The 22951-nt window shown below is 37.3% G+C and overlaps 1 long non-coding RNA gene across 1 annotated transcript in view; it reads left to right on the forward strand.

Annotated features, from left to right (window-relative positions):
• The first annotated feature begins 267 nt into the window (after nt 1-267).
• LOC145992655 (uncharacterized) overlaps nt 268-22951 on the forward strand; it is a 30795-nt gene continuing 8111 nt past the window's right edge. Inside the window, exons 1-3 of the long non-coding RNA XR_014442191.1 lie at nt 268-391; nt 14290-14445; nt 16750-16809. This is a non-coding gene — a long non-coding RNA (uncharacterized LOC145992655). The remainder of the gene's footprint in view (nt 392-14289; nt 14446-16749; nt 16810-22951) is intronic.

Consider the following 22951-nt stretch of genomic DNA (forward strand, 5'->3'; position numbering starts at 1 on the left):
ACAGACTGTAGTTCGAAACTTGTTAAGAAGTACTTCGAACCACAATATGCTTGTGCAAGAACAAAATGCGAAGCGATCGTGACAAATGTGAAAAGTCCCTATGTAATTGCAGAGCTTCAGAAAGAGTTGGATCAGGTAAATTACATTACAGTTTACACAGATTCGTCGAACCATAAAACTACGAAATTGCTTCCATTGTTGGTGCGCTACTTCCTTCCTTTGAGCGGAGTGCACGTTAAATTTCTGGATTTTCAAGATCAGTGTGGTGAAACGTCCGCTATTGTGTCTTCCTATATCCTGAAGACATTAAATGAATACAACATTGAAACTAAAGTTGTTGGATTTAGTGCAGACAACACCAACTGCAAGTTTGGAGGAGCAGCAAGAAAAGGTAAAAAAATGTTTACAGTATTGTTCAGGAATGCTTAAACAAATCAATTGTAAGTGTAGTTTCTTCTGCCCATATAGTGAATAATTGTGTACAAACTGCGATGGACTGTTTACCGATTTGCATAGAAAGTATGGTGCACAAAATATACCCATATTTTTACATATATATACTGTACAATACGTGAACATGCTTTACGTGAATTTTGTGACTTCGTGGAGATTGAGTTCTCAAAGTTTCTTTCTTATAGCAAAACTAGGTGGCTGTCTTTGTTGCCAGCCGTAGAGCGCATACTTAAACTCTATCCAGCATTGAAATCATACTTTCTATCACAGGACAAGTGTCCCACAATCATTAAAATGTTCTTTGAGGACCCCCTACCTGAAACATGGCTTTATTTTATCCATTTCAATGCATCACTTTTTAATGATTTTAATCACTTTCTAGAGGGTCAATATGTTTCTATGATAGAAGGTTCTGCATTGATTGCAGAACTTAAACAAAAATGAGTTGACAGATATAACTGCCTTTTTTTGCCTCTTATAGTGCAGTCGAAACTGAAAAGTCTGGAGGAAAATGGGTTTGTTTGTATGTCAAGTTTTAAGGAACACGTGCGTTCATTTTATTCAACTTGTATTGAATATATTAAGCAGTGTTCGTCTCCCTTTTCTGAAATGACTGTATTTTATTGGGTAAAACTGGATTCGATGATCTAATGGGACAGGTTGCAAAAAAGCGTACAATTTTTCAACAAATGGTCAGGAAAGCAACTTAATGATTCTTATCTCTTTGATAAAATTTCAAATGTAAGAGCGTATGCTACTCTTGAAAAACTGAAAGCATGGAACACTGCTCAAATGAGAGTAGATTTAAGATGGGTTGAGATATTCAAATATTTTCAGGAAAAATGTATTTCCTTTTATCAGGTATTTGATATTGTAGAGTTCAGTTTGTGCATTCCAGCCACAAATGCAGCCACTGAGAGAGCTTTCTCATTAATGAATAACATGTGGACTGCTGAGAAATCTCAATTGAAAACTGAAACTCTGAAACAACTAATAATAACCGATAGTTGGAATATCACATAGCTGTTAACGATAAGTTGTTCATAGAAACAGTGAGAAGAACACCTTTACAATTTATTCTATTCCGAAAAAAACCTGTTCAAACCAGTGCATGGATCACTCACCGCAGAAGCAACTTCGACTAAAATATTGATCAATAGAGTGGCTTCAAATATTGTTCTTGCGATGCAAAATTAACAATACAACACCTACATTTCATACCAGCACAGAATAATTAAAAATGAATGAAGCAACTGTGTAGTGGTAGAAATACGTTCTTCCAACATATGGCTTTCATTGCAGCAGTGATTCAAAAGGGAAGGCAATTCATATTGCATCTGTGAATGATATGGAGATTCTGTCTGTCTCACCATTAACTTGTTTTATGTTGTAAAAACCACGACTGATATATATCATTAAAATTGTTGTATTTGTAATACGTACAAACGTCTGAGGGAAAATGCTGAAGTAAATATGTAGTTTTAAGAACAAATTGAATTCCTTTCTTTCATTGCCTAAAAGTGTCTCAGAAAAATCAGAAAAACTATATTGCCGTATTACAATGAAAAACGTTCGTTGCATTCGAAAATGTATCTCAGTTGGAAGAATATTCTTTGTTCACTGACCTTCACTCATAATCCGAGTGACACACAAATTATGTGCTCCAGCATTTTCTACACCAGCAGTGTTTAGTTTGAGTGTCGAGACAACTTCAAACAAGGATCTCAAGAAATGTGGAAAACATTCCACGAAGTCAGAATTGTGACTGAAAATATTTTGAAATATCATGTATCAACTGCACGCATTCCTCGTTTCAAACACACGTCTCTATATTTCATCTCTGTTTTCCCACTGATTTTCTACTTATCCATTTAAAGATTTTTTAAAATTCAAATTATGTGATGCCCAAATTGTAAGATAATTGCTATTCTTTTTCAAATTCATAGTGAATGACGGGCATAAGTTTAAAATGTATGGCAAGAAAAGAAAATACGTCTGGCACACGTTAAGACCACAAGAAATTTTCCCATATTTACCTACACCACGAAACAGAAGGGGCAATCGAAAAGATCTAAGTGAGTTAACATTCTAACTATGCAAACATATATGTCTGAGAAGATAACTGTACAGCACACAGCGTTCACCAAATGTTTAAAGAAAATGACATTTGATATTAGATAACCTAACTTACACAAGGCATTTGTTAATTGCATATGGAGATAGGTGAAATTTCAGGGTTGCCTGTACACAATGAATATTTATGAAATGAAACAGAGTATTAAGAAAATTCTGTACGTTCAAAATACGTACAGTTCATGTTATATCGCAGACTACAAAATATTTGTAAAGACTAATCAAGCTGAAATTCTTTAAATATATATTTATAATGTTAATTGCATATTTTCTCATTGGTGATTTGTTCCTTCATCTAAACAATTTACTTCTTTCTTCATTCACTTTGTCCGAGAGCGGTATACAGGAAAGAGCAAAAGAGAAAGAAAAACTGAAGCACACAGCATATCCCACGTTCTGAGAAGGAAAATTTGATGAATGATGAAATATTTTGATGATGATAGAGGAAAGGTCACATTCGTCGTCCTGTCTGTTCAATTTTCCTTTCGGTTAAGAATCGTGGCATGTAGAGAAGAAATTACGTTTATGTTGGAATTATATATTCATGCATAAATATACGGAATAGTACAAAAAGTGGTTCCAGTTAAGAGTGTAGCCAAGGTGTAGTGGTTAATATAATTGATTGAAATGAAAGAATAACATCCTTAGTTCAATCTACGTTGTTAGTTTTTCCCTTCATGTTTTAACATAAAAGTGTATTGTAACATTTGCAATGGAGACGTGAAGGTTCAAAACATGTTTTCACATGAAAATCATACATTTTAATATTGTTGAGATTAAACACACTAATAGCACAATGACGCCTGTTATTATGCTCTCTCTGTGTCTTTATCATATGCTCTAGGATTTACAAGAATGTTGTATAATTAATTCCCCAATTCGTTGTAAGGTAACTAGCCATCTCTGAACTTTTTTTCTTCCTAGTAAACTAGGAATTGATTATGTGCATATTCAGACATAAACAGAATATTCCTGGTGTTTAACTGAACCATGAAAATGTCATTTTTTTAAAAAAAAATCCTATTTCTTACCAAACAAATAGTCATTACATCGTCAATGGAACCACAACATATGGCATACTTTTATTACTGCGAAGACTATAATATACATATAATAAAATATCCGCATCGAAGAATTAATGCGTTACATGAACTATGAAAACATATACTGCATAATATTATCTATTCATAATTCTGTTTATTCACCCTTTCCATTTCTACTGCACTCGTGGTATGTACAGAGCATTTAAAGTTCTTTGTTGAAAATATACATTTGCAACATTTTGTTAAAATGGGCATTGTGGTATTAAATTATATTGACCTAGAATCGGACAATCTTCGGATTACTAGGTCAAGAACCAATAAGAACGACGAAAAATTCTGTCACGTACCCTGTGGATTGGATTGAGTTGGTGTTTTAAGTCCACTTTATGCACAGTAAGGCTAATCGGGACTGGACCTACAGTTTAAAGTGGGATCCGAACCACTATGTGCCTCCACCGGGTATCGAACCCTGGACCCCTTAATTACAAGGCGAGGACGCTACAACTGCGCCATCGGGGAGGCCCTTCGTACCCTGTGTAAAGAAATTTGGCAGTTATTAGTTCTTCAGGGATCTGTCGTAATCCCATGGGCCATTTTTGATATTTTGTATCTCTAATTAACCGTGTAAAAATTACGTACACAATTTCCACTGCATAACCAACATCTGTGGTGAGTATCTCATAGGTTATAAGTTGTTCACAAATATGACAAACCAAAACGATAATGTGATACAGGTCTTATTTATGGCATTGGCGTCGTTGTTGATAATTGTGATATTGATATAAATTGATAGCTGCCGTCAGTGGTAGCAGAGAACAATTCTTCAACAAATCAAAGGTTACAACTTTCGGTTTTTCCTAAGATTATCTAAATTATGGGTTTTACAAGATTATTCCTGCAATTAAATAAAAATATTTCGTGTAACCTTAAACAGCGTCGTCTCAAATGGCAGAGCCGCCGTGTCATGGCACTACCCTCAGAAGAAACGAATATCTCGCCAAAGTATTGTTAAATTAATACATGTATAATTTACAGACAAGGACATTCGAATCTGACAATCGGTCAAGCTCATGGTGGAAAGACTTGGGTCAAGCTGACGACCACTCCAACCTACAAGCACGCATCGTTAGCTGTTTCGTATAGCCCGACACATGTATCTCTGCCGTGCGATGCGCGACACAACTCAAGAAGCAGTGTTGCTAATGGAGCAGGTAGAAATATCGCTGCATTGCGCCGATGAACAGCTGTTACGTACAAGAAAATTAGAAAATTCAGCTCTAATGTTGAGATTTAAACGTCATGCATTATACTAGGACTAGGATTAATATATACTAACAAGTGCTTTTGTATGTATATACATATGGAATAAAGATTCGCAAAATATGGACTAACACATACGTAAAATTACCAAAAATGCTGCAAAGAAGACCTCTTCTTAGTGATTCCTTATTTGAGTGATTTCAAACAAAATAAACAATTTATTATTTTCCATTGCATTAATGCACTGGTGGTGTTCTAACTGTTCACTAACAATTCTACACTGGTACGGAACTGCAACGACAGATAATACACTACCGACAGACACTACCACTGCTTTGAGAAAACATGGAAAAAAGTGTTAAACCCCGACATGTGGACCACAACACTCCTCCTCAAGCAGTATTATTGCCTCTCTGTGATCGGCGACAGTCTGTTGCCTTTGTTGTACATTTACAAACAATGCCGGCTTCAACAACAATAAGAAGTACATATACTGCCAACTAGACGATAACCTGCGCGGCTTTTTCTTTTGCTATGCTTGTTACAGGTCAAAGCATGGCAATTTTAACACAGAAAACAATATGCATCGCATTAAGCAGTAACAATGACAGCCTCCTCTATGCAATTCCTACAAGAACACGTGCCGGAGCCAAGAGTTGAAAAGCTCATGGAGCCATGCAATTGATTTCTTTTGAATAATTCCAAAATTATGAAATATGAACAATTTGTGAAATAAACCTGTTGAAATATGTAAAAATAAGTATATTTTCCTTAAATATGTAAAAGTATGTATTAAAGTTAGAAAAATGCAAAACTATTGACACACTATACTACAAACATTAGTAATCGCAAAGATATCACAAAATTTCAGCGATATTTCGTCAAACTGAAAGTATGTATTTACCTATAAATCCTAGCCCTGATTATAACCAGTAGATAACACTTTGACAGTACTGGAGGCATTATGAAATTTAACGTTCATCAACAAACAGACACTTTCACATACAGACACGCAATACACGCACACAACGTCAAACCGATCAAATACTTGAAATAATATTATGGCGCTTTCAATCCAACAAAACTCACCACCACTTTGTCTCTCCTTGAGTGATAGAAATACTGCTTCCTTAATACAGTTGGCAACACTAGTTACTAGCTAGCCAATGAAAATGCAATGTGTAAAAGAAGCAACCATTACGTCATGCTATGTTGCCACATTAACGTCCCTGTCGAATGGTGTGAACCGCGAGCTGGAGCGCTATTCAATTTTTTTAAATTATGTTTGCGCGAGGGTGTCCAAGAATGGAATGATATATTGGTAACAATGGCGAAGGTTGGCGAGCAGGATAGAATACGTGATGCTAAGAAGGAGCGAAACGAAACTAAAGTTGAGATCTGCACCGCGTCAGAGATAACTGGGTCGGGCTTTAACCTCGCGAGGCCCGAGCCTGACCAAGTTGACACATGTGCAGAGGGTTGAAGAAGTCTCAGCTGGAAACTAGGTGGGGGGTGGGGGGTAGTCATAAGACACCACCTGAGATCGTTTTCGCTTGGAGCGACGAGGGACATAGTTGCCACCTTTGGAGATAAATCGCTAAATATGACTGATTTGTAAGGCCCGTTGGGAAGTAATTCGTCAGAAAGGTACTATCTACTTTTCTGCCTACTTTTGGGAAAACATTTAGATATAAGATAGATGCATCTAAAATCCATCTAGACTTTTATATTTTTTAGATAGTAAAAAATTCTATGGTGATGCGAGTACCCTTTGACATATCGATAATTTATTTGTCTAGGGTATTTTCGACATTCAGTTGGAATAAGTGTGCATGAGGAAGGAGGAGGTGAGAGGATTTGTTTTTCCCTTCCTCTTGTAATTGTGTTTTTAGGGAAGTGTCCTGTAGTGTATAAGAGACTGATTAGTGAGTGAAGATGAATCGGATTAGTGCGTTATTACTTATTACACACTGTTTTCCACATTAACAAACGAGGTTAAATTAAAAGTTGGACATCTTTACCAGTGGCGCAACCACAAGCAGGGGCGTGGGGGGGGGGCATTGCAGGGTTTTTTCCTTCGATTTCTTAATCACGTTGGCACTACCAATCATAGTAGCCGCGGGCAGTCACTGACCTTAAGTATCCTTACGTTCTGATGCTTTGTGTACAATGTATCATGTTAGCATTAATACATATTTTTTAATAATGTTCCTAGAGATCTTTTGTTGCAAGTACAAACGTTTCTTACAGTGCATCGGAAAAGTCTTTGAATAAAGATCAAGTGTCAGTTATAGTGTGTCCCAAAATAGTGTTTACACTCTTTGAACGTTAATAATGGGAACACTATAACAGCACGTATGAACTTTTTGAGTGTCACATGCCTTAACGTTATAGATGTTCATTGTCAGCAATACTATATCTCCAATGCTATGGAACAGATCGACAAATCAACAAACAGCAGATATGGTTTCCACAGGAAAGGATGCACAGGTAGTGTCAATCACATGTCTCATGTCATCCAGTGACCATGGATTTGTGAGGTACACGTCGTTGTTCAGTTTTCCAGAGTTAGAAATCTAATTGTGTTAAATTGTGACATCTGGGTGGTTATTTGACACTTTTTACATTGCTCAAAAGAAAACAATGCTTACAATGCAACAATGTTTACTTTGCCACATTAATGTCTAACGCCTGGTGTGCTGTACACAGACAAGTGAATTATATTTGTCCGTGCTGTAATGGGACTAAAAACAACACAATGCCTACACACGCTCGCACACACACTCAATGTAGATATTGTAGCTTCACAGTAAGAAAATCCAGTCAAGATGTATTTAATAGTTTCCCTGTTATTAACATTCAAAAGTGTACACACTGTTTTGGGACATTCTGTATTTTCAATATGCGATATTTAATGTCAGAAATAAAGCCTTCCCTTCTGTACCTAGTCGAGGTTACCTTGTTAGTACGTTTCGTTAAAAAATTCACTTCTCCTTATCCTATTAGCGATGAGTCTAATAGGAAAATATATGATCATTGTCTTCCTTACAATTAGATCATCCACTGTTAACGGGGAAATTCTTAATTTGCTTGTAAAAATATTTGACGTAATAAAATGTAAGTACATATAAGTACACACATAAACACACACTCACACACACACACACACACTAGCCACTAGCGTTCCTCGTTAAAAAGGACGACTTCAAAACAACAACTTGGGAGTCTTGCCTGAGCAAGATCCAAAACAATGATGCTTGCGATGTTGTAAGAAGCATTGACAGTATTTATAAACTGACCAAGACAAGTAATGGGCAAACTGAAAATCAAGATTACTCATTCTAAAATACCTCCATAATTGATTGATTGATTGATTTGGTTTATTTTAATTCGCTTTCCGCCAGCTTTGGCTAATCGCGAATTGAGGATGATATGATGAAATAACAAATGACACCAATGTCTATGCCAGGATTTAAACCCGAGACACCTGGCGCCGTAGCGAGCTGTGCTAACCACATCACCACGGAGTGTTTCGTGTATCATGCAGTATCAACAATTGCAAGGGACACGTGAGATAGGGGAAATCCACGAACGAACAAATGTAAACATGATGTGTTTGCTGCCTCGTTTCGAACATGCAGACTGTAATGTTATTGCAATTTATTTATTAGGAAGTTGGGAACTAGCTCTATGCCGAATCGAGTCTGTTATAAAAAGCAGGCAAACCTCTATACTGAAGAGAAACAAAAATCTCCGCGAGATGAATATTCTTGATCTACTTCGGTGACTGAGTACGCTTAGTAATCAACACATGATCTCTCTACCGAATGTTCCGGACACGAGTTCCGACCTGCACAAATGTGTCACTGGATATTTCGTCCTCGTATTTACTATTTACCTGAAAGTGCATCAAAATTACGTGCAATGAGAAGAATAGAAATTCACAAGAATTATGCTGTAAATTCATCTAGATGTCAGAATCTCGCTCGTTTGCTACAAAACGTTGTTTCCAGGGTGAACTAAAAGTTGACATTTTGGTGCCTTCCGAAAATGTTACTCTTACATTTCAATGTTGATATCAAGTTGCTACAACGAATGATAAATATGTACAATTTATGACGTGTTCTCAATGGTTTCCTTTTGATTATATTGTTTCACGTTCGATGATAAGAATGCGAAGCAAAGACACAAAATGAGAACACTAATCCCAACACACGAAAATAGTGTAAATTACGAGGATTTGGCGATAACTCCGAGATCAGTACAAGAGCTGTTGGTCACGAGTTTGTAGTCGATCATCGGTTAGTGTGAGGAGTTGTTCATGACGAAGGACTTCATCCGTATCACTATCAGAGGGACCATGCAATGTGTCCACAAGATTTTGGTAATAGAGTTCGATTTCTTACTTGGTTTTTAGACCAATGTGCACTATTGCCCGACTTTTCTTCAAGAATCCTCTTCACTGACGAGGCAATCTTCACGCGGGAAGGCATATTTAACACGCATAATAGCCATATGTAGGCAAGAAGAAATCTTTACGCAACATTCGCACATGGGCATCAACAGCATTGCAGTGTAAATGTGTGGGCAGGTATCATTCACAACCGTTTAGTTGGTCCCTATTTGCTGCCTGATAGTTTAAATGGTGAGGTATATCGTGTGTTTCTTCACCATACCTTGCCTGAGCTGCTTGAGGAAGTTCCATTAAACATTAGACAGATAATGTGGTTCCAGCACGACGGTGTAACTTTCTGAAATCTTTCCAGGACGTTGGATTGGTCGCGAAGGCATGGATGTTTGTGAGTGTCAATTCATCAATTTCATCACGTCATCACTAATCCCCATCTTCCCAAATTAGCCAAAAGTGGCACAAAAAGTGAAGTAAAATAAAGCAAATAATCAATCAATGAATGAATCTTAAAAGAGCCTTGCAATGATTTCCTTATGAGACGAACACGACTAGCAATAACTCTAGCACAGATAGGAATAATTTTGAAATAAATTGGAATAACATTGCAGTCTGTGTGTTCGAAACGAGGCAGCAAACACATCATGTTTACATTTGTTCGTTCGTGGATTTCCCCTATTACTAGGGCAGCTTAACGTCAAATTTCGCGTTAATGTGGACACACCGTACAAAAGCACCAATTTTTTTCCAGGTACTACTTAGGTGCTTAGCTTTCAATTGTTGATAGGAACCAACTCCTCCGTTGGCCATCTCGGATTTTATAGCGGCCATTTTGAAATTTAGGTATATTATCAATATCTCGGCTTCTAAATCACTTAGGACCACAAACTTGGTGTCTAAGTATACAATTTTTGGTCAGTGAATACAACTACACAATTTTTAAATGTATCAGACTATATATTTATTCACTAATATATGTACCAATTACAAACTATTCACCTTTTCTATGAGAAGGCAGCTACGGCCTCCATGATGAACCACGGGATGAATGTCGTGCGTTGGGCTACAGAATATCTTAACTCTGAACAGATACCTGTTTTCGCAGTTGATGCATCATTGTATGCCCTAGCCAAGTTCACACAGTGGAAGTGGCCTCATACTCATGGAGAGGAAACGTTCATAGTAATGATGGGTGGCTTGCATGTTGATATGGCGATGTGGAAAACGTTTCGTGACCACTTGGAGGGATCAGGATGGACTTGCACATTGGGTGAAGCTGGTATTGCTTCATCAGGCAAAACCAACTCTTTCCTTTCGGCCTCGCATGTGATTAGAACAAGACATTCTCACCAAGTGACAGCATTGGCTTTGGAAAAACTGCAGGAGGATGCTTTCTTACTCACTGAAGGACCACACGATGATGAAACCAAGGTTTCATGGAGAAAAGCAACGGTAGAAAAGAGTCCTACATTCAAGTACTGGGACACGATTCTTAACATGGAGCTCCTGGGTCTCATTTTCATCAGATCGCAGGGTGAGGGGAATTTTAATCTGTATGTGGAAAGCCTCAAAGCCCTGGCACCATGGTTCTTCGCTCTCGACCATCAGAATTATGCACGATGGATCCCAATACACATCCGAGATTTGGAGAATCTTCCACTTTCCATTCTTGAGAAGTTTGAGCAGCAGACTCACTGGATAATCCACAAGACCAAGAACCGATTCTCAAGTATACCAATCGACCAAGCACATGAGCAAAATAATAAGGTCGTCAAGTGTTCAAGAGGTGCTGTTGGTCTGACCGAAAATCCTTCAGCCTTCAGAAAATGGATGGCCTCAGGGCCTGAACAAGCTACGTTATTGAAGGAGTTTCAAGATAACTACATCCCTAAGCAAAACAAAAGTTATCGTCATCAAGAAGATGGATTTGCTATACAGAAAACATTTAACGAACAATCATTGAGTCTATATACAGTCATAGAAGACTTTAGAAATCCCTTTATGGATGACAATGACGAGTTATTGACTCTTGCCACACGAAATATTTTAGTTGAAGTGTAGTAAATACGGTGCGGACAGTTCCGAGTGTAGGCCAGGATCAGTATGACAAGTATTGCAAATCAATTATCAGTGATTGTACTCGCTCCATTCATGAACCAATAAAAAAAACACATCCTTTATTCAGAACTCCTATACAAAACATAAAGACAAAGATTAGAGAAACATACCAATACTTAAGACTGATGTTTCTCTGTTCTCTCAACTGTACATAGTGAAGCAGCATAGGGAGAGTGACATGACTACATTCTTCAGCCATGAGAATCATAATTTTCCTCATTCACCATCTGACGATGGAAGTCTGCGCTTCGGAAAGAAGTCAGATCTAATGAACATTCTGAACAAGAATTCCCCAAATGATCCTTTTGATTATGTTGATGTGAAACTTCTCGATGGAGCCGCTGTTGTGCATTTCATCCCCGCCAAATACCAACATTGTCACATTTGATGATTATGCTGACCACGTATTCATTCTACACATCAGTAAACAATTAGAAAGCTGCAAACGAGTTGATGTAGTGTGGGACAAATACATTCCGACAAGCCTCAAAGAAGACACTAGAGAAAGCGAGGTAAGGGTGTTAGGAGAAAGTGTGAAGTAAGGAACAAGCTCCCAATTGCATTCCTTTCAAACAAATTGGCAAATGTTGAATGTGCCAAAAGCAAGGTAATTGTCGTCACATAGTTATTCTCCGAGGAATTGATAGGTCCATGCCATCATGTGACCATGTGGAGCGGACACAAGACTGATTATCCACTTACAGGTTGCACTTTTGAATGGTTGTAGTAACTGTATGGTGCGTACCGTTGACACGGACGTAGTGGTGATTCTCATTGGCAAGTTCCATCACCTAATGACCTTGTGTGCAGTTTTGAAGATTTGTGTTGTTTTTGGTATAGGCAAAACATTAACTTATATTGACATTAATGCTATCTACGAGAAGCTGGGTGTAGAGAAATTCTTCGCCCTCTGTATTCCACAGTTTAACTGGATGTGATACCAAATCATCACTTTTTGGACGAGGCAAGAAATCTGCATCGGAGGCATGGAATTGTTATCCTCAAGTGACACATCCATTTACCTACATTGCACTCTACCCTTACACAGAACTTGATATTGATAATGAAAATTTTAAACTACTAGAACTCTTCACCGTGATATTGTATGATAAGAACTGTGATTTAGACAATGTGAATGAAGCCAGGAAGGAGCGGTTTTGTCAGAAGATTAAGTCAATGGAGAAATTTCCACCAACGAAGGACGCACTACTCCAACACTCCAAGGGGGCTGTATATCAGGCAGGAGTATGGTGTACCAGTGAGCACAGTCAACAGCATGCTCCTAATCCGGAAGGCTGGGGCTGGACACAGAAAGTAGACAGTTCATCATGGGTTCCTGTATGGAACACATTACCTATTGCTTCGAAGGCATGCACTGAATTGGGTAAATGTAATTGTAAGCGTCAAAGAGACTGCACTGGTAGGTGTGCTTGCAAAACTGCTCCTTAGAATTGTACTGAACTGTGCAAATGTCAATGTTTGAATACAACATAAGCAATTCATATAACAGCAATCCCTCATATATTTCAACATCTTTCATATACGATTTCATAATACGATTTATTGTATTTTAATTGTATAATTATGTCTTTTATGTCATTTTTCAAGTATTATTTGAATTGGTGAATAGTTTGTAAATGTTAGTATAACATTAGTAATACGTGTAGTGAATACCGCATTTAAACTTCTTTCATACGATTGTATAAATTTGTTAATTTTCCAAACTCTTAATCGGTGAATAGTTTGTAATTCGTACATATATTAGTGAATAAATATATAGTCTGATACATTTAAAAATTGTGTAGTCATATTCCCTGACCCCAAATATGTATACTTAGACACCAAGTTTGTGGTTCTTAGTGATTTAAAAGCCGAGATATTGATAATATAGCTATATTTCAAAATGGGATGTCCGAGATGTCCGACGGAGGAGTTAGTTCATGTCAAAAATTTAAAGTACCTGGAAAAATTTGGTGCTTTTGTCCGATGTGTCCACATTTTCATGATAAGCTGCCCTTCTATATCTCACGTGTCCCTTGCAAATGTTGATATTGCATGACACACGAAACACTCCGTAGTGATGTGGTTAGCTCAGCTCGCTACGGCGCCAGGTGTCTCGAGTTTAAATGCTAGACATTGGTGTCATTTGTTATTTCATCATATCATCCATATCTTCGCGATTAGCCAAAGGTGGAAGAAAAGCGAATTAAAATAAACCAAATCAATCAATCAATCAATTATTGAGATATTTTAGAATGAGTAATCTTTAATTTCAGTCTGCCCATTATTTGCCTTGGTCAGTTTATAAGTACTGTCAATGCTTCTTACAACATTGCAAGTATCATTAATATTTTGGATCTTGCTCAGGCAAGACTCCCAAGTTGGTGTTTTTGAAGTCGTCTCTCTTAACGAGGAACGCTAGTGGCAACGCTGCCAAACTCCTTTGTTAGTTATGTCAGAGCAAACGTTTGCCGTGTTGGGTTCCATACGTACAGGATAAATTTTAAGCTCTTATAGAGCAGAAACTAAACGGTTTCGAGGTAAACTTTATAGGGAAAAGTTACTTGTTTTATGTATATATGTGTATATATCCTATGTGTTTGGGGGTGTTTGTGTGTTCCATTGTGTGTAGAATTGAGTATCACTGTATGTAACATTATGACTGATATCGCAGGAGATTGTGCAGATCCAACATATGACGCAATGAAGCCATAGGTGTGCGAGACATCTCATGAAATCGGAATGAAAGATGCACAATATTGTAACGAAACGGTGTGTCAGTAGTTGTCTGAATTCAAAATAGACAAATGTTCTTATGAGAACGACAATGATACAAGATTTGAAATGTTCTTTCATACTTTCTTTAATTCATAGCACATAATCTGGCGATATATATATAAACGAAAGAAGCAGTTGAAGAAAACCTGAATCGAAGAAGCAACGATGCAGGCATATATCATATTGCTCATATTTCTTCTCTGCGCCATAGTGTTCTCTATGGCAAAGGGCTGTAGCGATGTACTGGAATATGTAAGTACTCGTTATAACTGATGTGTTATAATTGTTATATCAGTATGTGTTTTATAATTAGTGCTTGATGGGTGTGTGTGTGTTTCAGTGTAATTATATATTTATTCTCTACTCCCTCTCTCCCTCCCCCCCTCTCTCTCTCTCTCTCTCTCTCAGAGAAATGGGGTTGATTTTATGTATTATGTTCAAATTATATCAGCAAAATAGTATCTACATATGTGTAGGGGTGGTTTGTGAGTTGCTGAGGCGTGTACATAAGAGAGATTACAAAGGGAAGAGAAAGAAGGGAACAGTATAGAGGAAATGGAAAGAGATAAATGTTGTGCTGGTATGTATACAAGGATTCCCTGAAATGAGAATATTAAATTCGAATTAGAAATTAACTTTATTATTTTAATAATGAATAACAGAAAAAAAATATTTGATTATTTTTCCAGAAGGAAATGGAAAGAAGGAAGGGCAAATTATACGTTTCCAAAAAAATAAAGTGAAATGCAGGAACCAAGTCAGAATGTTATGTTCTCATATTCCATGACTTAATTCATGCAATAGAATGGATCCATGAATTTTCTAAACATCGTGGTTTTGTCAAAGAAAATTCCTGATTAAAATTTTCCATAAAAATTTCAAAGATTCTTTTAACATGATGCTTAAGCATTAAGAACATAATAGAATAACTATGCATTTCACTATATTAACGGTATAATTCGTAAAAGATGAACAGTTGTGTATAGTAGAAGTTTGCTCAATCTGGAACGCAATGTAACATTCCAAGTTGTATCTTCCTCTACGGCGAATGGACTTTGATTCTAGTACTTTGAGTTACAGGTGAATCTTTATTAGCATAGAATTCATTTTCTCTGTTTCGCAACATGGGTCTGAATCTAATAACAAATTCTGGATTGATAGCCTTTCCAACTAAGATTTTAGGGCACTAAACTATCACTTTATCACTTCGTCCATAAATTCACCTATTCCAAACCATACAACTACTGCACGGTGGCAAACCCCAGATAAGCATTGTGCAAATCACGAGATTGCGAATTGATCCTGTAAAAATGTCGAATAATATCCCTAAAATTAATTATCAGTGCATTAGGCTTCATAGAAGAGAAAACCTGGTGTGGATATCCTCTGCGAGAAGTAAGTTACCGAAGTTAGGATTGTGTAAAGTCGAAACACTACAGAAATCAAGTGGTTATGAACATATTCACTTAACATTTGTGAATTTACAGGAGTTAGAACTTGGCATTATGTGTAATGAGATGAAACAAAATATCAATGCAGATAATTTTCTCAAAGTAACTTAGTTTCATAAATTATTATGATGAATGTGACGAATGGCAGTTGAAAATTTATGGATTTACATGAGCTTTATATTCTAGGTTCATTGTAGTGGGTCATCTGACAATGTGATTTCACGAAATTGTCACTTTATATCAACATTAATTTTCGAATAATTAACAGATATGGAATAGTATAATCAGAAAATATCTTAGAATAAATTTGACATTATATTTTAATTTAATTCTGAGATATCGAAGTTTGAGCAATCATTAACTATCAACTAACGATTGAGACCAACATCTACATGTAAGATAATCGGGAACTTTTATGTCACGTTAAATTTATAATAAATAAACGTTTATGTTCTCCGAATCTGAGGTGTCCATTTTGTCCAAATGAAATGCATCTCGAAGTAACATGTAGAAAATTCAGATCTATCAATTCGGCTTTTTCGAATTTATTAGACTCTTTTTAAACACCTTTCATATTTTAGGACATTTAAAATTTGTCTTCTATCCCTGGACTTAACAAACATCTACATTGTCTAAATTTATTTCATAGGAATCAGCAAATCGGTAACTTGTAGGAATTTGTACAAATTGCTGAAAATTTGAATTTATTATAGAGAACTCATGATGTATTTTTTCAAAATTGTGCATACCGTAAAAAGACAACAACAAATATTTGAGCAATTAACATTTAGCATTTTTAATTTGGTTGTTTTTCTAATATATGTTTACACAAATATTAAACATAAGTATTGAACATAATCGGTTGCTCTATTATTTAATTTATTTTCAAATATTTCGGAGTTTTGTTTATCCCCTCGCTGTCACGAGCAATTTTTCATAAGCAGCTTAAATGTCTTATCATCTCAGTCGAGAAAATTTACGCTCCAAAAGGAGCGCAACAAGTCTAATAATTATAAAGATTAATATTATTTGGAAAGTATTTCGCTAAGTATTAACATTCAACAAAGATAAATTGTAATTAATATAACTTTCTCTCGAATTTCAGTGCACTTCCGATACGGATTGTTGTGCGGAACTAAATTGCAAAGTCAAGGTCTGCGGTTAGGTAAGTAAAGTAATTAGTTAATTAATTACTACAGATAGAACCCAACAATCTAAGCTGTGGGAGAAAGTCTTAGAATTGAATGGAGCCGTTCTCCACCTATGTGGTTCCATCGGGTATCGAACCGCGACCCATTGTTTACAAGGCGACGATGCTACAACTGCGCCATCGGGGAGGCCCTTTTATAGCTTGGAATTCCACTTAAATCTATCATTTATCATTTCAATGTACTTCGATTATCAGTAACAGTACGCTAATCGCAAAGACAGGAATGAAATCGTATCAATCCCTAAGATTATATGTTTAATATAAAAGCCTCTCTGAATGTTTCATGTTGACCAGGACATTCACTTGTTTTTCTCAGTTGTCTCAACCTCTGAAAAATGTAAACAATGCACAGTGTTGTGCTATGCAAACCTCCTGAGGTATTCAAGAAATAGGCAGTTTCTACTGCCTTTTGAGTCAGCGGTTTGCATAGTGGCAATTTGAAACACGATTCGGCATGGAGGAAGAGCTCCATGGCCTAGGGAATATAGAGGTGAGACAAGCTGAGAGGGGACTGACTTTTGGGATTGGAATAGAGGAGAGAGGAGAGCTTAGAAAGGAGTGGAGCAAAAGTGAAACGACGCCCTGGTCAACCTATAGATAAGCCAACAAAAGACTTAGTATATTTTTATTCATCGTAATTATCTTCATTCGTCAGATAGACAGGTAACTATCCTAAACCCAGCAATAATTCAGGTTCAAAGGTTCATAAAACCCACCGAGTTACCGTTGCATTTTCTACCTGTTAAGTTCCTAAATCTTATTTGTACCTTTCGTATTGCTAAGCGGTAACTCGTCATGACAATGACGAGTGCTCTCATCATAGAGGATGAATGATGAATAGCTTACATCACCAAGCAATTAATTGCGAAGTGACTGGTTCTGATCCCATCATTCTTTAGAATCATACGTAATGAAGATGCTTAGGGCTTTCATCCTTTTTTTCGGAAATGAGATGTAAAATTCTTAAGCAATTTTAAATTTAACCTCACCCCAAAAATTTTGCTAACTTGTTTAAAATTTTAGTATGTCCTTGCCACAATTGACTTTGAAAATACATAGGGCTTAAAAGTTTTCACCTTGCTGATGAACTCGATGAAACATTGGGCCAGTTATTAGATATAGCACGAGGGACTACAAGTTTTAACTTAGATGTCAGCGGTCCAAGTGCAAGTTCAACCCCCAAAATTTAAACGTAGCCCAATATTAACTAGACGGCTTCAGCGACAATTATCAGGAAAATAGGAATATGAAAAACAATTAGAGCAACAATTTCAGGATTTTAGAGATTCAGGCTCAACACAATTTGCAACTATGGTTCAGTCTAACTTTGTTCCCCCAACAATTTTAGAGGGTATCCCATTTCAAGGGATAGCCGGGGAAGATGTATCAAAATTTTTGGGAAAAGTAGATAGACTTGCAATTTTAAATGGTTGGAACAGAGCCAAAAAGCAGGAAATGTTCCAAGCCCTTTTAGCCGGGCCAGTGTTGCGATGGTTTCAGGCTTGGAAAGACGTCCAAGAAAACCAAGACAGTTCTTATGAGGATTTAAGATAAAAAATTAAAGACGAATTTACAGGGCCCTTGGATCAACTACTTTTAATTAAAGCAGATCCTAAAATGGGCGTTCAACAACAGATCAAACAAATCATTTTAGGATTGCAGGTGGATTACATGAAAGATACCCATCATAAAGAATACGATTCAGTGCATGGGCTGCTCAAGGATTTAAAATCCTTTGAAAAGCTTCAGTTTTTGATGAGGCAGTGCAAGTTGAAAGAGCTAAGGTGCGAAGATCAAAGGGACAGTTTATTCCTTCCTTTGAACAGCGCACCAACACTCTCGCAACAGCAGCAGATTTTATTGCAGAATACCAATCTGGATACTGCTGAGTCTGCACAATTGCGACGTACTTCAGAGATCGATGCAAGATTCAATGCCTTGCAGAAGGAGGTCGAACAATTAAAATTAGCTAACAATCCTCAAAGTAACAAGGTTCAAACCCAGACTCAGGAAACTGGTTTGGAAGCTAGATTAACTAGTCTTACTTTTAGACTAGATAGCATTGACAACCAAAAACAGCACCCTCGCACCGACTCATCTGGACAGAGGCAATTTAGAGAACCATATTATAGAGGCAATTATCAGTCAGGTAATAATTATAGAGGTTCCTACCGGGGTAATAATAGACGACCACAGTATAATAAGGAGTATAGAAATGCACGGCATAATAATAATAATAATAATTCACATCACAATAGGCGATATGGCAATGCCCAACAATGGCGAGGGCGTGGAAACTTCCGCGGACAGAACTCGCGGGGTTCCTCATCATCAGCAGGACGAGGCCAGGAATGTAGGGAAGAGCAACGGGAGAGACCACGCTGCTCTATTTGTAATTATCCCAATCACTCGGCAGCTACTTGTTTGCAGAACAAGGAGGCTTTAAACGAGTGGTGACTGCCCATAGAAAAGACGTATGCGCAGATTTTGAAGGAAAGCAAATTTCAGTCTCTACTTTCCCCTATGAGGAACTTATATACATTAACACAGTGATAGGGGGCAACGTCAGAGGTTTCTTTTGGATTCCGGGAGCCAAGTATCAGTTACTAGTGATCGAGGTATTCCTTTAACTGCCAAACGTTTTAAAATTCATACGGCCATAAGGGGAGTAGCAAAGGAATAAATTGAAATTAAAGAGATTGTCCTGTTAACATTTGCAATAAACGGCCGCAATTTAACCCACCCTTTTCGAATGATTCCAAATTTTGAACATGGGACAATCTTGGGTAATGATTTTTTAAGAGCTCAAAAAGCAAATTTGGATTTTGAATAGAATCGACTCACACTGAGGAGATTTGGAACTCCTCCTCGAAACCAATTAAGGACGAAACACAAAAAAACCTTTGACGTATCCATAAAAGTTGCTAGTCTGATCAGGGATTTATATGTGCCAGAATTTGTAACTTCCAGACAAATTAGAATTAAACCTAGGTCTCATTTGTGTATTCCTGTCAAATTGACAAATTCTAGTTATCAGAATTTAACTTATTTAGAATCAGATTTACAGTTTCTATTGGACCCAAGTTTAATGGTGCCCCGAGCCATTTTAAATATGAAGTCATTTTTAATTTGGATTACCAACCCAAACTCTTACAAAATTAAAATTAGGAAAGGGGCAAGCATAGGTACCGCAGAGGCATGGCAAAATCCAGTCCCAACTTCTCGTCATACTGCAGATGACGAAGGACCTAACGTTATGGTGACCAAGGAAACTGGCACCATGACAAAAACAGTGCACGACTTTACAAAATTTGATATTAACCCAGCAATAGAACCCGATCAGAAGTTGCAACTTACACGATTATTAGAGAGGTACGTAGATGTGTTTTCCTGGTCTGAGCAGGACATTGGTTGTGCCACAAATTATACGCATCGTATTAAGTTAAAAGACGATTCTGAATTTCACGTCCCAGCCTACTCTATACTTGTACACCTACGTTCGGAAATTAATCTGCAAATTGACAACTTGCTGGAAGCAGGAGTCATCGATCCTTCAACATCTCCCTATAATTACCCAGTCTTTCTCGTTAAGAAGAAATCAGGAGCTTATCGCATGGTGCAGGATTTTCGATTACTTAATGCCAGCTCTGTTTTCGATGCAGTTTCGATGGGAAACATTTCAGAAATTTTACATAACATGGCCGGTAAGAGCTACTATTGTAGTGCAGACCTTAAACAAGGATTCTTCCAGGTTCCTTTAGCAGATGAATCAAAAAAATACACTCCTTTTACTATACCAGCCAAGGGACAATTTGATATGAATTTTACACGCATGGGACATGTGACATCTCCCGCGGCGATAACCCGGTGTGTCCAGCTCGCTACAGCGGGCTTGAATTGTAATAATTTTGCTTTTTATATTGATGACATGTTTGTATTTGCTAATACATTTAACGATATGTTAGTGGATTTAGAATAAATGTTCCAATGTTTATGATCTGCCGGATTAAAATTGGCTGTGCCTAAATGTTCATTTGGATATTACCAGACAATTGTTTTAGGACATAATGTGGGCAGTTATGGCTATCGTATCAGCGACAGGATACTATAATCCATTAAGAATTATAAAATTCCTTCTACCACAAAAAAGGTTAAAATGATTTTTGGTCTTTGCAGCTACGTGAGGAAGTACGTCAAAAATGTTTCTGACATTGCATCGTCATTACAAGGTTTAATCCGTAAAGGTAAGACATTTAATTGGGTCCTGAACAACAGTCAGCATTTGATAAATTAAAATAAACTCTAATTAATGCACCTGTTTTGTTACCTTATGATCCAGCAAGGAACACCAAGGTTTTTACCGATGCTTCATCTCACGCCGTCAGTGGCGTGTTCATGCAGCCCAATGTAGAAGGAAAATACTTGCCGTGTGCATATTGTAGTAGAACTTCGACGGACACTGAAAAAAGATTGAGTGTAATTGATCAAGAATTAACAGGAATTTTATATGCTCTAAAATCATTTAGATTTCATCTTGTGAGACACCATTTCGATTTGCACACGGACAATTTAGCAATTACGTATATTAGGACATCCCGTAATTTAAGCTCAAAGCTTCTTCGATGGAGTAACCTTTTGGAGGATTTTTCATTCACTCCTATACATGTCAAAACTACGGAGAACATCGCCGATCCCCTCAGCGATAATGCGGCGAAAATATAGAAGATGGCAACATTGAAGAGGACATTCCCGAACCCAGGACACCTACATTGTTTGATGCAACCACAGATGTCGCGGAGCATCAGAGACAGGATTATTTTTTTGGCCTAATTATTAAAATTTTGGAGGACCCAGACAAGGACAATGGAACACAACCTTTATCCATCCAGAGGCAGGTTTAACATCATGTATTGGAGGATGGTTTATTATATAGGCAGGAGAAATTAGGAGTCACTACCAGGAAATTGTTATGCATACCAATGACGTTACTTGATTCCGTGATTGAGACACTCCACGCTTCACCCATAGGAAGCTCTCATCTTGGATTTACCAAGTGTAACAATGTTGCATTACCACGAATTTATTTTCCGAATATGAAATTATTTATACAAAGGAAAATTAGGGAATGCATTACAGGCCAGCAGAATAAACGCCGTCCAGGTCCACCAGTAGGAGAACTTTGTACTTTTCCCGCACAGAAGCCATTCCAGCGGATTTGCTAGACTTTTCAGGTCCATATCCTCCTTCGTCAAATCTTCGTCACCGTTATATAATTGAAGCAACAGATTTTGGGAGGCGGTATTTAATAGCCAAACCAGTTGCGGATTGTACGGCCAGTAAAGCAGCTGAATTTGTGTATGAAGAGATAGTATTACGCTTTGGAACGCCACAAGAAATTTATACTGATCGTGTTTCAGCATTCCAATCTAAGCTATTTCAGGAACTTGGCAATAAATTGGGAATTACCATCAAGTTTTCGCCAGTAGGTTTACATAATTCGATAGTGCTTCTGGAACTCAATCATGGCGATTTACAGAGTATAATGAAATGTTATGTTAATTCAAAACACACTGATTGGGTCCAATATTTACGACCAAGTGTGTTCAGCTATAACACTACATAGAATCAGAATTTGCGGTATAGCCCATTCTTTTTAGTACATGGATTTCAATCTGCTTTGCCCTGGGAGTTACATTACACACACCAAGCTGTGAAAATGTGGAGAATGATGTACGGTTTCGAGTATTGGAAAAAGCAAGAACCATTGCTGCGGATAACTTGGCAAAGCGACACGTTGAATAGAAGAAATATTATGATCGGAAGAGGAAACAGATCAAATTTCAACCAGGTGATGAAGTATTAATTTTTGACAGCACCCAGAAAATTGGTACTGCACTGTGCTTTTCGGGTATTTATAAGGGCCCGGTCATAGTCATTCAAGAAGGGAATCCTAACAAATACTTGGTGGAATTCCAAAACAAGAGAGGCAATACAATAGTGTATTCTATTGCCGTCCAGAGACTCAAAAAATATTATGGGCCAGATGACGGTGAAGGCGAGGAGAACTTGACAGGTCAAGATGAAGATGAAGGTCATC

This window comes from Lepisma saccharinum, chromosome 9 (genome assembly GCF_977018435.1).
Source record: "Lepisma saccharinum chromosome 9, izLepSacc3.1, whole genome shotgun sequence".
Taxonomy (NCBI): Eukaryota; Metazoa; Arthropoda; class Insecta; order Zygentoma; family Lepismatidae; genus Lepisma; species Lepisma saccharinum.